The sequence below is a fragment of the Solenopsis invicta genome, chromosome 5, assembly GCF_016802725.1.
Source record: "Solenopsis invicta isolate M01_SB chromosome 5, UNIL_Sinv_3.0, whole genome shotgun sequence".
Taxonomy (NCBI): Eukaryota; Metazoa; Arthropoda; class Insecta; order Hymenoptera; family Formicidae; genus Solenopsis; species Solenopsis invicta.
In genome coordinates this window covers 21,257,880-21,277,242 of record NC_052668.1, presented here as the reverse complement: position 1 = coordinate 21,277,242, position 19,363 = coordinate 21,257,880, and the positions used below count along the sequence as shown (strand labels likewise).

Below are 19,363 nucleotides of genomic sequence, written 5' to 3'. Positions count from 1 at the left end.
CTAACCGTGGAAGCCGCGTACATTTGGGTCGCGATACAACCCGTCGGATGTAATATATTCGCGTGCAACTCGGGACAATCGTTCCTTTGAGACCCGTGGCATCGCGCGACGCCTTCAAGTGCCAGAAGTGTCGATTTGCCTAGGCGATCACCCAGCTATGTGACTAGATCACTTTCGCGTGACGTATCGCGTGACGTGACTAAACGCACGATGACACCGGTCTTCTGCACCTGTTTCTCTCTCGCAACTTCATTGTATACATATCTTCTAGTAACAAGTGCTGAACGTCCAACGTCGCTTCAATCACAATTAGTGGAAATTCTTATTATCAGAAATTATTAAACTGGAATTTTGTTCAACTAAAATAGCGTTTGTAATTAATTGAAAAGTAATAAAATTAAATGTAAAGTTCGTTATTTCGATCTGCGTACGGTTACAAAATAAATGATGCATCTGCAAATGTAGAAACAATCGACCAACATTCTATTTTAATTAGTTCTTTTATCCATAAATAAGAAAAATTATTTTTGAGATTCTGTGCTGAGTAATCTTCATGAATATGACAGAATGATACTCCAAGCTTGAGCTCGAGCAACTCTACTATTTGTATAGTTTTCAATAATATTATAAATAGAAGCATGAGATAATGTTCGTTTTAAACTTGATCGAGAAGCTTTGCAAATGCTGACGATAGGTGACAATCGTTTCAGAAGATATGAATTAGCTCCGCATGACGTGTGCTGGGAGAAGACTGCCAAGTGCAAGGGTAGGCGTTGGGACACGAGACGATATCCTTCCGGTAACGTGAGATTCGCGTAATTGGTCGGTTGCCACCGTGCCGCAAAATTGTGAAACAAATCATCCTATTATGTCAGCTCCAGCCAGGCGATGGAAATATGATACGCCTGGCTCCTCCGCTCGCACTTATTTCAAAAACTGCCAGATAAACAAGTCATAGCACATATCAAAAGATAAAGGAGCCACCGATCTGACAACATCGATGTTAAACATGTCAAATGAAATTCAATGTTTCAACGCTTCCATCATTTTGTTTTTTTTTTCTCACGAAGAAAACACTCTAGAGACGCACCTGCTAAAATTTTACTTAACGAAAATAAGGAAATAAATATATGATCATTGGAAAAGTTAAGTTTTCTAACAAATTTTTACAAGTGCATTAGTTCGGGGAGGCGATCTAATGTCGACACACGATTCTACGACCAGTGGTTGATCTTTTTAGACGAGACCGAACAGATGCGAGGGAGGGCTTAACGGACCGACGAAACGACATACAAAACGGACGGACCAAGTATTACAACGTCACAGTAAGACTTGGCAAGTGGCCTCCACATGCATTCCCGAGATTACTGCACTTCGTAACAGTCCGTTCGCATTCCTCCGCCTCTTTTGCCCGTTGTTTGATTTTCACGCCGCAGTTGTCATCCGATGATATATCTTTCAAAAAGAAACAAACGCAAAAGCGTTGATCAAATACGAAATAACATTTTTAAATATTCATTTTACAAATCTTAATAAAAATGCACTAAATTTAAAAAATTTTAATAATCCTTTTACTAATTTAAAAGTGTAATACAACAATTTTCTTGATTTTTACATTAAAAGAAACATTTGCTTTTGAATTCATAATATGCATTTGATTTTCAAAAACTAAATTGACTTGCTTTTTTACTTGAAGTAAACATAATAGTTTAAGCACAGCTGTTTATTAATAAAGAAATGATCTGAAGTCTTATGCATTTCATAATAAATATTGTTCATGTCTTTCAATAAAAAATTTATTTATACATACAAAAGGAGAAAATGATCAAAAGTCGAAACTAGATCTTCGAAAGTTGTGCCATTGTTTTGAATAATATGATACTATTTAAAAAAAAAAATGAATATGATACTATTTTTACAGAAAAATGACAAATAATTTTTAGAATTGCGATTTAGGCAAATATTCGAAAAGTATGCTATTTAAATCCTCGAATGTGTCTGCGCATTGTGCGTAAGAGAATGTCGGCATCCAACTGACCTAATATTTTTGCAGGCTATATAGAAAGAGTTGCTTCACTTTGGCATAATTTTGCCAGCTATTTGTGATACAATACATATTTGTTGACACTGTGACCCAATATAAATGTAACACTTTGACATTAAGCACAAAAAGAAACAAATTCATAGGAAAATTCATAGAAAAATATAAGAAATACTAGGTGTTCACATTATAATTAAAAAAGTTGAAAGAATATAAAAGATATAAAAGATATAAAAGATAAAATAAGAGAATTTACACAGAAAAGTGGAAATTAAAAATGGGGCACGGCAGTATAGTGTAAACTGTTCAAATTTCATAATAAGTCAATAAGTATGACACTGAATCAGCATCGTTAAAAAGGCACGATTACTTTTTGGCATAAAGTTTTGAGTCACGTGCATCGAACAAAATCTCCTTGCGTCATTATAAATTTACGAGACAGTTCATGTAACTGCTCTAGCATGTAACGTGCAAAACAATTATTAAGATAATGAAATTTTTTAATATTAATATTTTTATATTTTTGTCAGAATTTGTACTATAAATATACTATGAATGTTGTTACTACATGCAACAATATAATTTTCAATACCGCATTTATTTTAGTCAAATTAATTGTATTTTTAATCGTGACTAATACGTGTTGTAGCCCACACACTTTTAGAAATCATGCATAATCCAAAAATATTTAGCGATCTATATAATGTATTGCATTGTGATTCACGTTTTAACATGCTTCTTCCAAGAATACAATTCTGGTCTAATTTTAAGAAAAATTACAATTTAAAAATACATTATAACATTAAATTTAAAATAAAACGTCAAAAACGTTTTAAGTATCGTTGCCATTATTAAATCATTACTTCAGTATACAATAAATTTATTTCTTGATTAGAAAGAAAATAAATTACAATAATATTTTTCGGGTTACATTTTTTGAGATAACCAAAAATTTAATTTTTAGGATCGTTTTCTGAAATTTTTGACGTTATTTTAGGAACTTTTGTCACATAACGATGATTCATCTCTCAATAGTATTTCACGCTCAAGGTGAAGTCACATCCGGAACTGAACTCTACTCACGAGGGTTATAATTATTAGTCGTACGATGCATTTTTGCAGGCGCACTCTACCATGCCTATACTACTGACCGCATTACTTGCGACGCATCGCGCATCTATTTTCGCCGACTGACTCAAACGAGCAGCAGCACTAAAATCACCGATCGACGTCCCGATCTATCCGCGATAAAACGCGAGAAATCCTGTAAACAAGCGTTTGCATTCGCACTTTTTGGCAGAAAGCGATGAAACGTTTGGCCACAAAAAGCGAAGATTATGTTAAATAACGTCGCAGTGGTGAAAGATTCGCTTGGCCCATTTATATCTCAACGTTTCTAGATTATTTACGCGATACCGTAGAAAACAAAATGAGAATGTCAACGGTGCATTCAATTTATACAAATTTATAAATACAAATTTAGACGTGATAAATAATTGCAATAAATTTTAGCAATACCGTAGCGATTTAGATTATAGCGTAAAAACATCTTTCAATTTTTGTCGACCGTATTAAAATGTGTTTATTATTATTAGAGACGATAAATCTACGCACTTGATTATATTAATAAAATATACATGAAAGTTATTTAAGGTCAGCCACTAAATAATTAGTCAGCCATTTAATATGTCCTACAATACTTGAGGGTCAAGAATACGCTTTCTAGGCCAGTCTTCTGTTGTGAGTTAACTAGAGCAGCCTTGAACAACTAGTCAATGAAATAGGGCTGCTAAGAAAAAGAATTAATGCTGATATATATCGATCGATTGCAACATGATTACAAAGTTTATTATTAAATTATTTAATAAAGATTGTAAAAATGCATATTTTCAAATAATTTTTTTATAATGCTAGTATTTATATTATTAAAATTTAAGAGTTACAATATTACTTTTGTGACTTTTTTCATCTTTTTTTATTAAAAAGAAAATCACTGATTAATTATGCGCAAAGAGCAAATTTGTCAGTACAACTCATTAGACAATGGCAAACACCGCCAAGAATAATATGGTTACTTCATACTAACAACTAACTCTGATGATCAACAGGTGAACCGAGTCGCTTGGCTGACATTGCAACAATGCATCCAAAAATACATTAATATAAACACATCAAGTGATTGTCGATTAAAATGTTATATGTCATGCTTCATTATAATGTAATGTATGTTAATTATAATATACAATTTAAATAAACACATTTGCATCTAATAAATTATTTGACCATGGAATAATTACAGAAACCTTTCTAATCTTTTTAAGGAAAGATTCTTGGAAGAATTTTTGAAGATTCAAGTAAAATCGTAAATTAATAATTATTAAAATATAATTAAAATAAAATATCTATTTATTAAAATGTAATTTAACTAAAAGGTATTTTAAATTTTTATGGAATTAAATTTATTCTTTGCATTGACCTACATTTTATATCAAATACTCAATATTAATAAATATATTGTTGTTAAAAATAAATATATATTCTCATATTTATATGTTTAATTTGACATGAATTAATGTGTAATAGTATAGATATTAAAATGTGTAAATCTTGCAAAAGAAAATTATTTTACTTATCGCTAACGATCAGATTAATTATATTTAATATCGATTGGAAATAATCGTATCTTTAGATTCTTTCGTACGTAAGTCGCGTAGATTTACCTTCTGTTCACGTTTTTAACCGATTCAAACCAACTTCTCCAGAATCAACGAGTCTCGCGGAACTCGCAGTATGCGGGATATTTTTAAAACGCTCGGGCACTCTGGGATTCTCATCGATCGCCAAATTAAACGAAAGGAATTATAGCATCTTAAGAGAATTCTTTCCTCGGAAGATTTAAAAGCTTCTAGCACATCTGATGCAAAGTATGCAATATTATATCATTATTAGAAAAAGCGATAAAGGAAAAACATCTACTTTAATTGTTTATTAAAAATTATACGTGGCAATGATATACCTGAATATTTCTGTAAATTGCATGATTAAAATCACAATTGGACTGAGATGGTACGGACTGAGATGGTACAGGTAGAAACGGATAAATAAGATTTTCCTATTAATGCCTTCCAAAATTAACGCATAAAAACGAGCCACGGAAGAACGAGGAGAGGAAATCGACGAGAAGACGAGGCGGCAAATGATGCGTTAGACAAAGTGTCGGACGGTGACGTGAAGATGGACGGAACGACGTATGGAACAACGACACGGACGAAAAGATGGTCGTACGAACGACGAACCGCTCCTCACGTTACGCCCTCCTAAAAATAAGTGGACTCCGAGCCTAGATACCTAGATAGTAGTCTACGAATAGTCGCCGTCGCCGCGATGGAACTCGTGGCGATTAGTCATGTGAAGTAGGATCGCCGAGAATCGCGTCTACACCGTGAGCTTATTGGAAACGGGGGTTGGAGTTTTTTATAATCACTAACTGGTAGTGCCTTACAATCAAATAATTAGACACAACAGAAAACAGTGATGAAATAATCGAAGAAATTATTGCGAAACTGACAAAGAGAAATGTAACTACTGAGAGAAATTAACGCCTTGTTTATTATATGAATGGCTGAATATTAGAATCTATTTAGAAAATTTACTAGCCTAATTTACACTCCAAAATGAAACAAAAAGTACCACCATAAAAAAATTTCTTGCTTTTGCAATTTACATTTTTAATCTTTCCTGAAAATTCATAATACGTAAATAGAAATCGTTAAAGGTGGCAATTTTTATGTCGAAATCATCGTAAAAATGCTGGAATATATTCAATAAAATTTCACCTAATTACTAGACTAATTTTTATATATTTCTAAGTTAACGTTAATTTAATTTTTGAAACAGAAGGATGATAATGCTATAGGCTAAAGATTGCTATAGCATTTAAAAGCAGAAGAAGCAACCCTGTATCTGTGCTTATAAATTTCATTCTAAAATGCAAAATGGATTGTCAAATTGTAGAAGTAATAAGCTTCTTTTAGGGATAACGACTGATCTACGGGTATAACTAGATCTGTCGTGAGAGCGTGACATACCTCCTAAATCCACTTGTCCCTTCATTTACCCCTGGTAAATCACTCGTAGGGATAAACGTGTGCGAAACCGAGAAAGTCCGTCACTTGTTGCTCACATTTCGGCACTGATTCACACACTCCTCCTTGATGAGACAACGTTAACAACATTAACAGACGAATGGAAGAAAGAGGGAATTCAAAGGGAGCTTGGTCACTTGGGCAAAGTGTGAAGAGAAATTGCACTAACACGCGTGAAATCGAAAATCGTCACGTACGCTCTCTTGCAGCCACACAACGTGCACATCCGCGCATCCAACGCATCATCGAGAGACTTACTTGAAACGTCTCCGGGAGAGGATGAGCGCTTTTTCCTTCCAAAGGTGCGAGTCCCAGCACCTGGTTGAACTTTTTTTCTCGGACACCCACGACAACGGCGAGTGGTCGCTTATCCCTAGATCACTTCCAACCACCCCGAGGCAGACAACGAGACGCACACACTTGACTTGAAAAACTCAGCTCGAAATTTTAATAAACTTGCGCGAGAACAAAATAGAGCAGATTAAGAGGAACTTTTTTTCTTGTTTTATTTTTTTCAGATTCGATCGTCTTCGTCTTGAGTCGTCGTCGTCGTCGTCACTCGTCGTGTGGTCGCTCGTCGCTGTCTCGCTTCTTGTCTCTCGTATCCTACTCTCTTTTTACTTGCACGGAGTGTCTCTATCGGCCGTCCCAATCGTTGGGGCCCCGCGCGCCGACTAAACGCGCGAGGTGTTGCGAAGTTACCTCGAGGTTGGAGTTTCGCCCACTACCACGACCACCACTACCGTTGCTCACTACTACATCATACTCGAAATCCTTACATCCCCGCAAGTCATACGCACGCCTACGCTTTCGCGGGCGCCGCGACGCTCTGTGTAATATACCAAATGCACGAAGTTACGTCCGATAAGTGATAACGGTGCAACCCGGTCAAGCGTTCTCTACACGATGCTGTAAGCGGACAGTTGCTAATCTACTAAAAATTCCACCGTAATAATATTGTAATATCTGGCTCATTTTCTATCATGATTTCGAGAGGTTGGATGATGATACTCAAACGTTAACTAAACATTTTGAAACCTTCTTCTAAAATTCTATTGCTTCCTAATATAGCTTCATAAATAATATGATATTTTATAAACTATTAAATAATACTTTTTTTAAATGTTTAATAACGATTGCTACATGAACATTGAATAAATGAAAATGCTTATAAAGGAAAACAATCAAATATCTTCCTACGATTTTAATAACATAAATTTTTAAATATAGATAAAGATGAGAGACATGTACAAGGTATATTCTCAAAATTTGTAAATTCATTCCTTGCAAATTTTAAAATTTTTCAGGAATTTTAATCAAAATTCCAGGTAAGGAAATTTTAAAATGTAGCTTTGAAAAAAATTGATTTTATTACACACGCGCTTCTTAACATTCTTTAAACGTGTAATCACAAAGAAAAGTCACTTAAAAGTTGAATATGAAATTGAGAAATAATATCAACTAATGCCAAACGATAATCTATATAAAATGTGTATACAATATAAAATAATTTTGTCAGGAAGATATAAAATTTAAATTTAGAAGTAAAACTTCAAAAATTTTCAGAACTAGTAATAAAATTTCCAGAAAAATCTCTGATTCCAAAGGGCACAGTCTCAAATTTCTCCCTAATTTTCCAAGTTTTTCATATTTAATAATACATAAAAAATAACTAACCAAAAGATTGGTGTGCTGATCTCTCTCAGGCTTCCTCCTCCTCTCAGATCCAGGTTTCTCTCGGCAATTCGCACACTGAGAAATATCTATAACACACTATTGAGATTGATTAAATAGACATTATACACTCTGTATATGTTGCAAATATTACTTACCCCAAGGTTGCCTTCCAAACTTCTTCTTTTTCCTCTTTCTCTTCCTTTTCCTCTTCCTCAGATCATCGTGATTCGGTGCACTCACTCACTCGCAAAAATACGGAATCAATCGCATGCGATTGGGTACTAAAATTCCCTTTTGATAAAATGTCCAGGTCCACTGAAGAAAAGACTTTAGTAATAGCTATTGCCAAACTCTTTTTTCCAGTGACCTTATGTTTGATCCTGCGCAGGAGATGTAAAAAACATTCAAATATAATGAGAAAAATTATTACTGACTCACCGACCGATGCGCAACGAGCGGAGTTACTCAGCCACGAAGCTACGATGATTACTGTAACAGACAAACATAAAATTTATAAATTAAAATTGCCCTCAAAATAATAAATGCTTCAAATGTTAATTCTAACAGACACATCAAACTCTTAAAATTTAAATTGTAATTAAATATTTAATAATTTAATCATAACCAAAAAATAAGAAATATTTACCCCAAGGTTGCTCCGCTGAAGCCTGATGCCTCCCCCAGGCCTCCTCCTCCTCTCAGTGTCCTCAAGGTTGTCCTCTTCCACTTATTGCACAGGCGGAACACTCGCGAATAATGCACTAAATTTGCGCGCGTGGACTTATTATTTATAAAGTTTTTCGCGCGACACTGAGGCACTTCGGGTTTATAAAACCCATGATACGAGTTCCCATTCAGAGAGATTCCCGTAGATTCAGCACCCCGAGTCGGCGAGTAGGACGCACGCGTACCCGCCCCCAAAAAGGGTAAGCCCCACGCGGAAGAAAACGAAATCAATGGTTGAATTCCTACGCCTCTTGTCTCACAAAATCACGTCTAAAATTGACTCGTTCATACGCCCAGCCAACGGATCATCGAGATCAGTCCCACTGGATCTTATATCCAAGCGGCGTCGACAAGACACTCCGGCAGGACGAGAGAAGAAGGTACTCATTGCCGACGTCTAGCATTTTAGACGAATCAGGAAATGAGAGCCAGCCTCTCGTCACAAGCTTAACCTACAAGGCCAAGTTCTGACCAAGTCAGATTAAACGTGATTCACCTAGCTCGAACCCTAGATCCAAAGAATCTAAAAACGGTATCAAGGATCTAAGAAAGCCTTAGGATGGTGGACGAGAGCAAGAGAAACGTGCGAATCCAAGGCAACTGATCCGAACTCTTACCACTTAGGACCGAACCGATCGTCAGAGACAGAGCGTGTAACCTCACACAACCAGACAACCGCGCAACATGCACACGGGGCATGTCGTACATGCGGCCCGGCATTACCTCGTGCACGGGCACTCGGCATAGAACGTCGCGGTGCGCCGTCTTTCTTAGCCACCATGCGCAACGCCCCAGAGAGAAGATATCCACTGCCAAGCAGCGGGGGTGCGATTCCCGGCCCTCGAACTAGGAGTCTATCAAATGGGAGTTATAGAAAAAAAGTCTATTTAGTCCAATATTTAAACGGCACTTCCGAGACAAACGCGCGACGCGACGAACCGGCTGCGGTTCGTTTATTTCACAATTATTCGGCGATGGACGTTAGCTTCTTCTCATCGATTTGTACACCGAGAAATATCTATAACACACTAATGAGATTGATTAGATAGACATTATACGCTCTGTATATATTGCAAATATTACTTATCCCAAGATTGCCTTCCAGACTTCTTTTTTTTCCTCTTCCTCTTCCTCAGGTCGTCATGATTCGGTACACTCACTCGCGAAAATACGGAACCGATCGCGCGCAATTGGGTACTAGAATTCCCCTTCGATAAAATATCCAGGTCCACTGAAGAAAAGACTTTAGTAATAGCTATTGCCAAACTCTTTCTTCCAGTGACCTTACGTTTAATCCTGCGCAGGATATGTGAAAAACATTCAAATATGAGAAAAATTATTACTGACTCACCGACCGATGCGCAACGAGCGGAGTTACTCAGCCACGAAGCTACGATGATTACTGTAACAGACAAACATAAAATTTATAAATTAAAATTGCCCTCAAAATAATAAATGCTTCAAATGTTAATTCTAACAGACACATCAAACTCTTAAAATTTAAATTGTAATTAAATATTTAGTTATTTAATCATAACCAAAAAATAAGAAATATTTACCCCAAGGTTGCTCCGCTGAAGCATGATGCCTTCCCCAGGCCTCCTCCTCCTCTCAGTGTCCTCAAGGTTGTCCTCTTTCACTTGTTGCACACGCGGAACACTCGCGAATAATACACTAAATTTGCGCGCGTGGACTTATTATTTATAAAGTTTTTCGCGCGACACTGCGGCACTTCGGGTTTATAAAACCCATGATACGAGTTCCCATTCATAGGGATTCCCGTGGATTCAGCACCCCGAGTCGGCAAGTAGAACGCACGCGTACCCACCCCCGAATAAGGGTAAGACCCACGCGGAAGAAAACGAAATCAATGGTATTGAATTCCTACGCCTCTTGTCTCACAAAAATCACGTCTAAAATTGACTCGTTCATACGCCCAGCCAACGGATCATCGAGATCAGTCCCACTGGATCTTATATCCAAGCGGCGTCGACAAGACACTCCGGCAGGACGAGAGAAGAAGGTACTCATTGCCGATGTCTAGCATTTTAGACGAATCAGGAAATGAGAGCCAGCCTCTCGTCACAAGCTTAACCTACAAGGCCAAGTTCTGACCAAGTCAGATTAAACGTGATTCACCTAGCTCGAACCCTAGATCCAAAGAATCTAAAAACGGTATCAAGGATCTAAGAAAGCCTTAGGATGGTGGACGAGAGCAAGAGAAACGTGCGAATCCAAGGCAACTGATCCGAACTCTTACCACTTAGGACCGAACCGATCGTCAGAGACAGAGCGTGTAACCTCACACAACCAGACAACCGCGCAACATGCACACGGGGCATGTCGTACATGCGGCCCGGCATTACCTCGTGCACGGGCACTCGGCATGGAACGTCGCGGTGCGCCGTCTTTCTTAGCCACCATGCGCAACGCCCCAGAGAGAAGATATCCACTGCCAAGCAGCAGGGGTGCGATTCCCGGCCCTCGAACTAGGAGTCTATCAAATGGGAGTTATAAAAAAAAAGTCTATTTAGTCCAATATTTAAACGGCACTCCCGAGACAAACGCGCGACGCGACGAACCGGCTGCGGTTCGTTTATTTCACAATTATTCGGCGATGGACGTTAGCTTCTTCTCATCGATTTGTACACCGAGGAATATCTATAACACACCATTGAGATTGATTAGACTTTATACACCACATAAACATTATTAGATAGATGTTATTAAAATATAAACAAAAATAAAAGACATATTCAGGGTGTCCACTCAAAATTTGTAAATTTATTTCTTGAAAATTCCAGGATTTTCTATAAATTTTTATCAAAATTCCAAGTAAAGAGAACTTTTGAATGTAACTTTAAAATAAATTTATTTTATTTTACACGCACTTTTCTTTAAATATATAATCACAAAGAAAAGTCACTTAAGAGTTGAATATTAAATTAGTAAATGATATCAACTAATGCCATACATTAATCTGTATATAATATATATACAATATAAAATAACTTTGTCCAAAAAATATAAAATTTAAGTTTAAAAGTAAAACTTCAAAAATTTTCAGAACAAGCAATAAAATTTTCAGAAAATCTCTGATTCCAAAGAACAGTTTCAAATCCTTGACTCGAGGTTCTTTCATATAGTGAATACTCTGCATACATTTTTTTTATAAGTGCACCCCTTTGAAAAACTCGGGTATTTTTTTCGAAGCAAATATCATCAAAACTGTAAAAGATACAAAAATAGTTTTAAATAAAAGTTGAAAAGTCTTAAGGCTTTATAAAAATATTTTAATAATAATAGGAATAATTTTTTTAAGTAAGCAATATTTTTCAAAGGGATGTTTTATTTCCTTAACATACGTATTTCTTATTTATTTTTACCTATACTTTAATATATTTACGAAGTTTATTAAAATAGGAAAAAAACACTTGATTGAATTCCCTTGTCAATCGCATATTTCTTTAACGGATATAAATACGGAAAATGTATTTATCGTATCACTTAAATCACTAAATATTTATTCCTTTCTTATCTCTATACAAAATCTTTACGATTATGCAAAATGTAGTTCATTGCAACAATATTGTGCAACAAAAAGTATCATTGGCGAATTATCCAAGGTCAGAGCATCGCGAGCCTCAAGAAAGCGCCGACAGACATGTGCAGTCAGTGAAGAGAGGATGAGAAAAAGCATTTATTACACGCTATACTTCTTTCGTAATCAGCGCACGCGTGACCCACTGAGATTCATCTTAGTTCTTATATCTGGTGCATCACTGTTACACAATAATGTTTGCTTTCATATAATAAAATCAGAAAAATAACGAAGACGACAATGAATTATATGAAAAAAAAATGCGAATTAAATAAATTCGCACAAATAAAATGTTCTATACGCTTATGAAATTACATATGATGTAATCAGAATTAATTTAATATCAAAGACTACTATAATTTTAATAAAGAATTTAAATAGCTCTCCATTAATTTAAAATTTTTATTAGAATACGTAAACGTCAGAACCTTCCGTAATAATTTTATATTCAAGCATGATAATAAACTGCTTTAAAAATTAAAATCCGAAGTTACTCATACCCTTTATTTATTCAAATCTTTTTTTAACATTGTATTTATATATGGCCAAATATACGCGGCGTTACGCTCAGCGCATTGACGCGACTTCGTCATTTGCGTGTTCTATTTCTTGTCACTAGCGTGTTTGTCATATGGACACGGCCGTCGGCAACGAATCTAAAAATGAACTCGCGCTATCGACAGTAGAACTAAATGACTGGCGAAAAGTCATCGGAATGGAATCTCTCACGTTGGCGTCCCCGTGATGAAATTAGATAGCACCGCGACACCCGCGCATAACATTTTTTCTCAACTCCAGATAGAAAGGGGTTGAAAAAGAATAAAAATAAGTTACACGCATCGATCGAATCATACGTTTTCGAGCCCAGAGAGAGACATGTGGAATCGATGGCAAGAAATAAACGATAAAATCTTGTCTACAATGTTACGAAACCTAAAGATTTTAAGTGCTTTTAGTCTGTTAATGTCGTCATGTTTACTCGTGCAAATTACATATGTCATGCAAAATGTCCGTCCCCTATATTTCGGAAACGTTTCAAAGTTATAAAAAACCGCGAAAGACACGTTCGATTATTTCGAAATCTCAAAAGAGTCTCTTAAAAGAGTAGCCTTTCCAAATGATCGACATATACTTTACATAATTTTCATAATTGTAAATAATTTCTGAAATATAGAAAGTGGGGACTTTATAAACACCCTGCATAAATATATGACAAATGTTTTACGTAATTATAATATTCACACTCATTAAGCCTGGAGTAAACGTTTTAGAAAAATTTTTTAAATTATCTTTAATCAATATTATCTTTATCAAATATTACCTAAATCTTTAATCAAATTTATCATTAAAATTGAAATTGTAAAATGTCTTCTATGCGTGATTATTGTGTAATTTTTTATGTAAACGTTTTAGATTACTGCTAAAGATTAGCTAGAGACTCGCAAATAGAAGTTACGATTAAATAAGAGACTGCTAGTTTACTTTGGACGTCTAACTAGATGTAATTGCCACTCGACGTATAACGTTTAACTAAAATAACAAGAGAATAAAACAGAGTACACAGAATATTCAAAATTCAACAACAGCAAATACCACTGCCTCGACAATTTAAAGGAAATAGAATATCCAAACTGCAGTTGAGTATTTACTTATCTACACCTTAAATTACGTCGATTAATTCTAATCGAGATTTGTAAAAATCGAAGAGATACACAAGAGATCATTTATCTTTCATCCTCGCGAGACGATTCTTTCGTACAAGAGACGTTTAATTGCAGTGATAATTTTAGAAATCTCTTCTCCTGATATAAGCGGACGTTACAGCCATAACTCAACGTTGAGAGACCGCGCGAAATGACTTTGTATATCCTGACAAACATATTTCCTCAAACCATCCATGAAATGTTACAACGAGGGTCTTGAGCAACGACGTAATTACACACGAGTTACTTATCTTTTTCTTTTACGGTCTACGGTCGGTTTATCGTAGACTGCGAAAACAGAGTTATGTGTCACCATACCGCCTTCGTTAGATTTGATTTACCGATATCTCGAAGAAAAGCAACGTCACAAAAATTTCTCTCACTCCAGCTAGATAATTTAGTGGAATATATAAAAAAATATATCTTAAATCACGAAAGAGCAACGACGATCGTTCGATTACTGTCAAAACATCGTTAACTTCCACGTACAAATCGGATTTCATTGAAAATAAATGGGATTTTTCTAAACTACAAGAAATATTTAGGAAAAAACTTAAATTTTGGAACAAAAGTATAAATAATTAAAAATTCAAATTATTTAAAATCAAGTGTCATAAATATTGCAGAATTATTCAACACGCAATTACTCATCTGTATTTGATAAGCATTTAACAAATTTAACATATGTATAATTGTTAAAAATGCTCCCTGCTGTTGTCATTTTAATTAAGCACAGCGCAAACTTTCGCCTTTAATTGTTTGAATTAATTTATTAAAGAGAATCACGCGGTTATACGTTATTCATAACAATGTGTACGCTTCGCGTTCAACTGGAAAGTGATATAGTGATGTTCTTGTTAAGATCACTTAAAAGAAAGAACACCAAAGAAGACGAAATAAAAGAGAGAAAGAATAAGAGAAAAATTACCAACGGAGAAATCTCACGCGAAGCGTCGAGACGCAAGTCTCTCTCAGTTCTGGCAAACCGGGCACTTTTCTAAATATACACGATCGCCCCTCACCAGCGAATCTATCTTTACGTATTAGAATCTATACCTAACAACTCTGAGAGCATCTTTTCTAAGTCAAGTTATCGCATAACTTTATCTGAAAATTAAACAAATTCTCAATTTAATCTTTCCCAGTAAGATACAAAATAGATGTTTGAACATCATAAAAGATTTGCTGTTCCGAAAATGTAAACGTATAATATAGATATATTAATATAATTTTATAAATTTATATAAAATAAAATAGTATTTAATTCATTAATTAGTTAATTTCCTGCAATTAATTATTGTAAAAATATTATCAGATAATCCAAAGACAAGTTACAAAAACAAGATTTTTTTAAAATATCTTTACAATTTTGCAATACAGCCTTAATTTTAATTAATTGAAAATTGTTGTAACTTCAATTATAAAGTATTCGTGTGTAAGATTTAAATTTATCTTGAAACAATAAACATGTAAGAGTCTGAGTATTTTAAAATCAACTAACTTGCGAAACTTCTGCTGTTGTGTTAAAATACAAGAGAATGACGTCAAAGAGAGAAACTATAGCTCAAATAGCGAACAATTGTTAAAATGGCTAGATTAATTTACAAAAAAACCACTATGTAACACATTGTAGATTTTTAACCGGTCGAATTTTAACCAAATTATTATTATTCTTTTTTTTTATTATCAAGTCTGTGTGCAACAATTTGTTTGAAAATATCGTCCTAAGAAGAGAATATTCTCTGATATATTTCGTCTCCTAGAACGGTAAAGTATTAATACCATTTCCAATGCAACCTCGAACTAATATACGATCGAAAATACGGGGTTCGCTAAAGAGAAATAAGCAAATCGCGAGACCCGACGGCGTAAATCATACTTTCACAGAAGCCAGACCTGTATTTATAGTTGTTTCTTCAATTTATATTTTAGAATCAACTCTGAAGTATTTAAATTAAAATATTATATTATTAAAAATAAATTATAAAAGTTATTTTAATTTATGACAAACAACTGATGATTGATACAATATTTGAACGTATAACTGATTAATTCTATTATAATTTATATAAAAATATTTATATGATGATTTTTATTTCTTTCAAGTAAAATAAAATTATATTACCAATGAATTCCGAAATAAATACTAAAATTGCTCATTGAAACTATTTAATAAAGTATGCATGAAACTATTTATTAAACCATTTCTTCCATGTAACAAATCTGTATCATAAATAATAAAAAAATTTTGAAGAAGGAATCTAAACAACGCAGAGATTAAACAAAAAGAAGACTGCTCATAACGGAAAAGACCAATTGTTTGTAAGAATATTAGAGATTTTATACACCTTGCGTTCTATTATATATTTGATAAAAGTAGATCTTAATATCAAAATCTATTTACAGAACTCACATATCTAATTTGAATTGAACTCTTCGACAAAATTCTATCCATAAATATATTTGTTGAAATCAAGGCAAAAAAATGTTAAAAAGGACCTTGGTAATTAAAATACATGTAAATGCGTCGTCCATTTCATCAAGAGCGCATCCTAAATGCAATCAACGGTGAGAAATAAATAAAATAAGATTAACATGAGATTCAGAGCAGCGTTCAGCATCGCAAAGATTTTTCATGCCTCGTATACGCAACTTGAAATCTGTAATGCAGCATGAAATCTCGTTTGAACCAAATAGCACAGACATGACGAATATAAACATTGTGTGATCTCATTTTCACTCTTATTTACGTTTGCATCATTTAGTGATCCAAAAAATCACTAACATCTTAAAATACTTATTTCTAGGCAAAAAATAGTATTATTGTAATTTCGATAAATTCTTGTACAATGTATTTACAGCTATTTTTATTCAAATATCAAATATTTAAATTGCTGCGAGAACTTTAACAAAAATCACACTTTTCAATTTTTTACATATATTAATCTCTAAAATTAAGTTAATAATACAAAATACGGATTTATGTTAATCCATATTTCACTAATTTAATTGATCATTAATTTTCTAAAAATTCAATAAAACTTTGACACTGAAAAATAGCGTTAACGATTTGGATTTTCTCGAGATTTTATGCAATACACATATAATCACAATATATACACGTAATTAATAACAATAAACTAAATTATCCATTAATCAAACATTAAGTAAATGTTACGCTAAATTTGCAATTTATGATTTGATCATCAAAAGCCGCTTGCGCGAAAAATGCCTGTTACGAGGAAATCGTTAACCGATTTCGACTTTACGCAGCCGGCGGCACACTTGTTTGCTCCTTTATCACATTTTCTCCCGAGAGCAAGAGCGCGAGAGTTCGAGAGTGGGCGAACAGCCCGAGTATATGGAACAGCCGTTCTAAACTTAGTTGTCGGTCCGCTCTGGAAATAGATGTTATGAGTGCGAGGACAGGACAAGACACTGGCCTATTATATTTGCTTCAGTGTCTCACCCGTACGATCGGCAAGGAACACCATAACATCGATATTACACTCGCCAATTTATGCAGATGCTAGCGATCAAGCGATCGAACATTGCAAAATACATCATCCACATACAATATCACGATTTCGATATCGAGACCAATTTTATGACAAGAAGAGAAGTTAAGGACATTCTAGTTAAACAAGACAAAATAATTAAGACATATAAAATACAATATATCACAATAAATATATACTTGTACTAAATTAACTATATTTGTAATTAATTGTATATACACATTTTTCAGTACCTTTTCTTCACATGTTAGGTCACTTCTGAATTTAATTTTCATTATCTTACGAGTATAAAAAAATTCTTCAATGACTCTTACATAATATTTCAACATTTTTAAAAAGTACTTATTCATTTAAAACAAAAGTATATAAATATTATAACTATTACAGTGCTTTGAGTTTTCTAAAACAAGAAATTTGCAGGACAAAATTATAGACTCAAGCGTACAGAGTGTTAATAATAATTTACGAGTAGACAAATTGGTAGAGTGCTGCAAGATTTATTTTGACGTTAAGTAACCTGAAAATTTTCTCGTAAAGGTTCATAAATATTTATTGATATAGATCCAACTCGTTTCTAACGCAAATCTCTAACTATAGTTGTCAAAGTATCGAAATCTCGGAATAATGTCAAATGCTCATTTACGCGAGATAAATGATCAAATGTTCGACGGATCGCGGAGTTGTCTCGAGAACTCGGATGCTTCTTGAAAAAGCTGCCTCTGCATTCTGTGAAAAAAATGTAATCAACTAGGAGATACAATATTTTTTCAGAAATCTAAGTTTATGTAGAGATGGATTTAAAAGGTCTCCAAAGCACAGAAGCATATTCGACGCTGGCGGCGCGGCGGCGCTCGAGACGTCCGATCATAAAGCGTTTTTACTACTTACGATGGCGCGTAATGGTCCGAGAAACATTAAAATCTTAGTGAATACGACGCCTGTGTTGACGAATCAATTTATTCGACTGCTGTTAAATTTGAGAAGACTGAAAAAATTTGACTATAAAAATTAATAACAAGAATTGGTACAAACATTCTTTAGACAATTGCACAAACAGACACGCATGATAACTTCTTTAATTCTAATATTTTACAATTGTTTAATAAATAACTTGCAATATAAAGTTTCAATTATCATATTAATAATAAATCGTATTCATATTTTAAGGAATTCATATATAACTTAAAACGATATAGAAATACGATCGATTTTTTCTATAGATATTCTTTCTCTTCCAGTTTCTTTCTTTTTTTTTCTACTTATTAGATTTATTAAATTTATGAAATGTTAACAAATCTTATTTTTCAAAGAAATGTTCTCTTTTTTATACTTAGTTAAAATTTAATAAGTATTTCAATAAAAAATGTGAAACAGAGAAAATGCAAACAATAATTGAAATAAAGTTTACTCAAAAAAGCTTTTTTTAATATTCCTTGAAAAATTATTTTAACAATAAACTAATGAGAATGAATAAAGTTGTGTTGACTTTTACAATTTATGTATTAGTCTCTACAACTCTATAAGCAACCTGTGACAAATTTGAGCGATAAAATTTTGAAATCATAAAAACTGCGGCTTATAAAATTAAAGAACGCGCTCGATATTGGGAATGGAGACGATCGGCACGATTCCAGAAAGCCGGCAATCCCCGATAATCTCGAAATAACGCTTCTCTCCTGTTCTCCCTCGGTCCTTCTCGTCTCTCTCATCCACGGAACAAGCATCGGTATTTTTGGTGCCCGACACGAAGGAGACGAGCGCGCGAGGCCCGCAAGAAAGACGGCGTCGAAGAGGCTACGAGGGGAGAGAAAAGGTGGAACTCCCAGATAGAGAGAGGAGAGAGAGGAGGGAGAGAGAGAGAGAGAGAGAGAGAGAGAGAGAGAGAGAGACACGCCGAACATCATCGTGAAAACGGCTAGCGCCGTCGCTAGCGGGCGTAACTTGAGAGCCTC

The 19,363-nt window shown here is 34.4% G+C and overlaps 1 protein-coding gene and 1 long non-coding RNA gene across 2 annotated transcripts in view; both read right to left on the bottom strand.

Moving 5' to 3' along the window:
• LOC105195136 (twitchin) overlaps positions 1–6,895 on the bottom strand; it is an 88,069-nt gene extending 81,174 nt beyond the window's left edge. The window contains 1 exon segment of the mRNA XM_039449994.1: positions 6,445–6,895. The gene's annotated coding sequence lies outside the window, so the exon portion shown is untranslated.
• Positions 6,896–7,869: 974 nt separating this feature from the next.
• LOC120357940 lies at positions 7,870–15,822 on the bottom strand. The gene is made up of 4 exons (XR_005574937.1): positions 14,822–15,822; positions 10,149–11,250; positions 8,510–9,991; positions 7,870–8,352 (listed from the first exon to the last, which is right to left on the bottom strand). It is a non-coding gene; the product is annotated as an uncharacterized LOC120357940 (long non-coding RNA).
• Between the last annotated feature and the right edge of the window lie 3,541 nt (positions 15,823–19,363).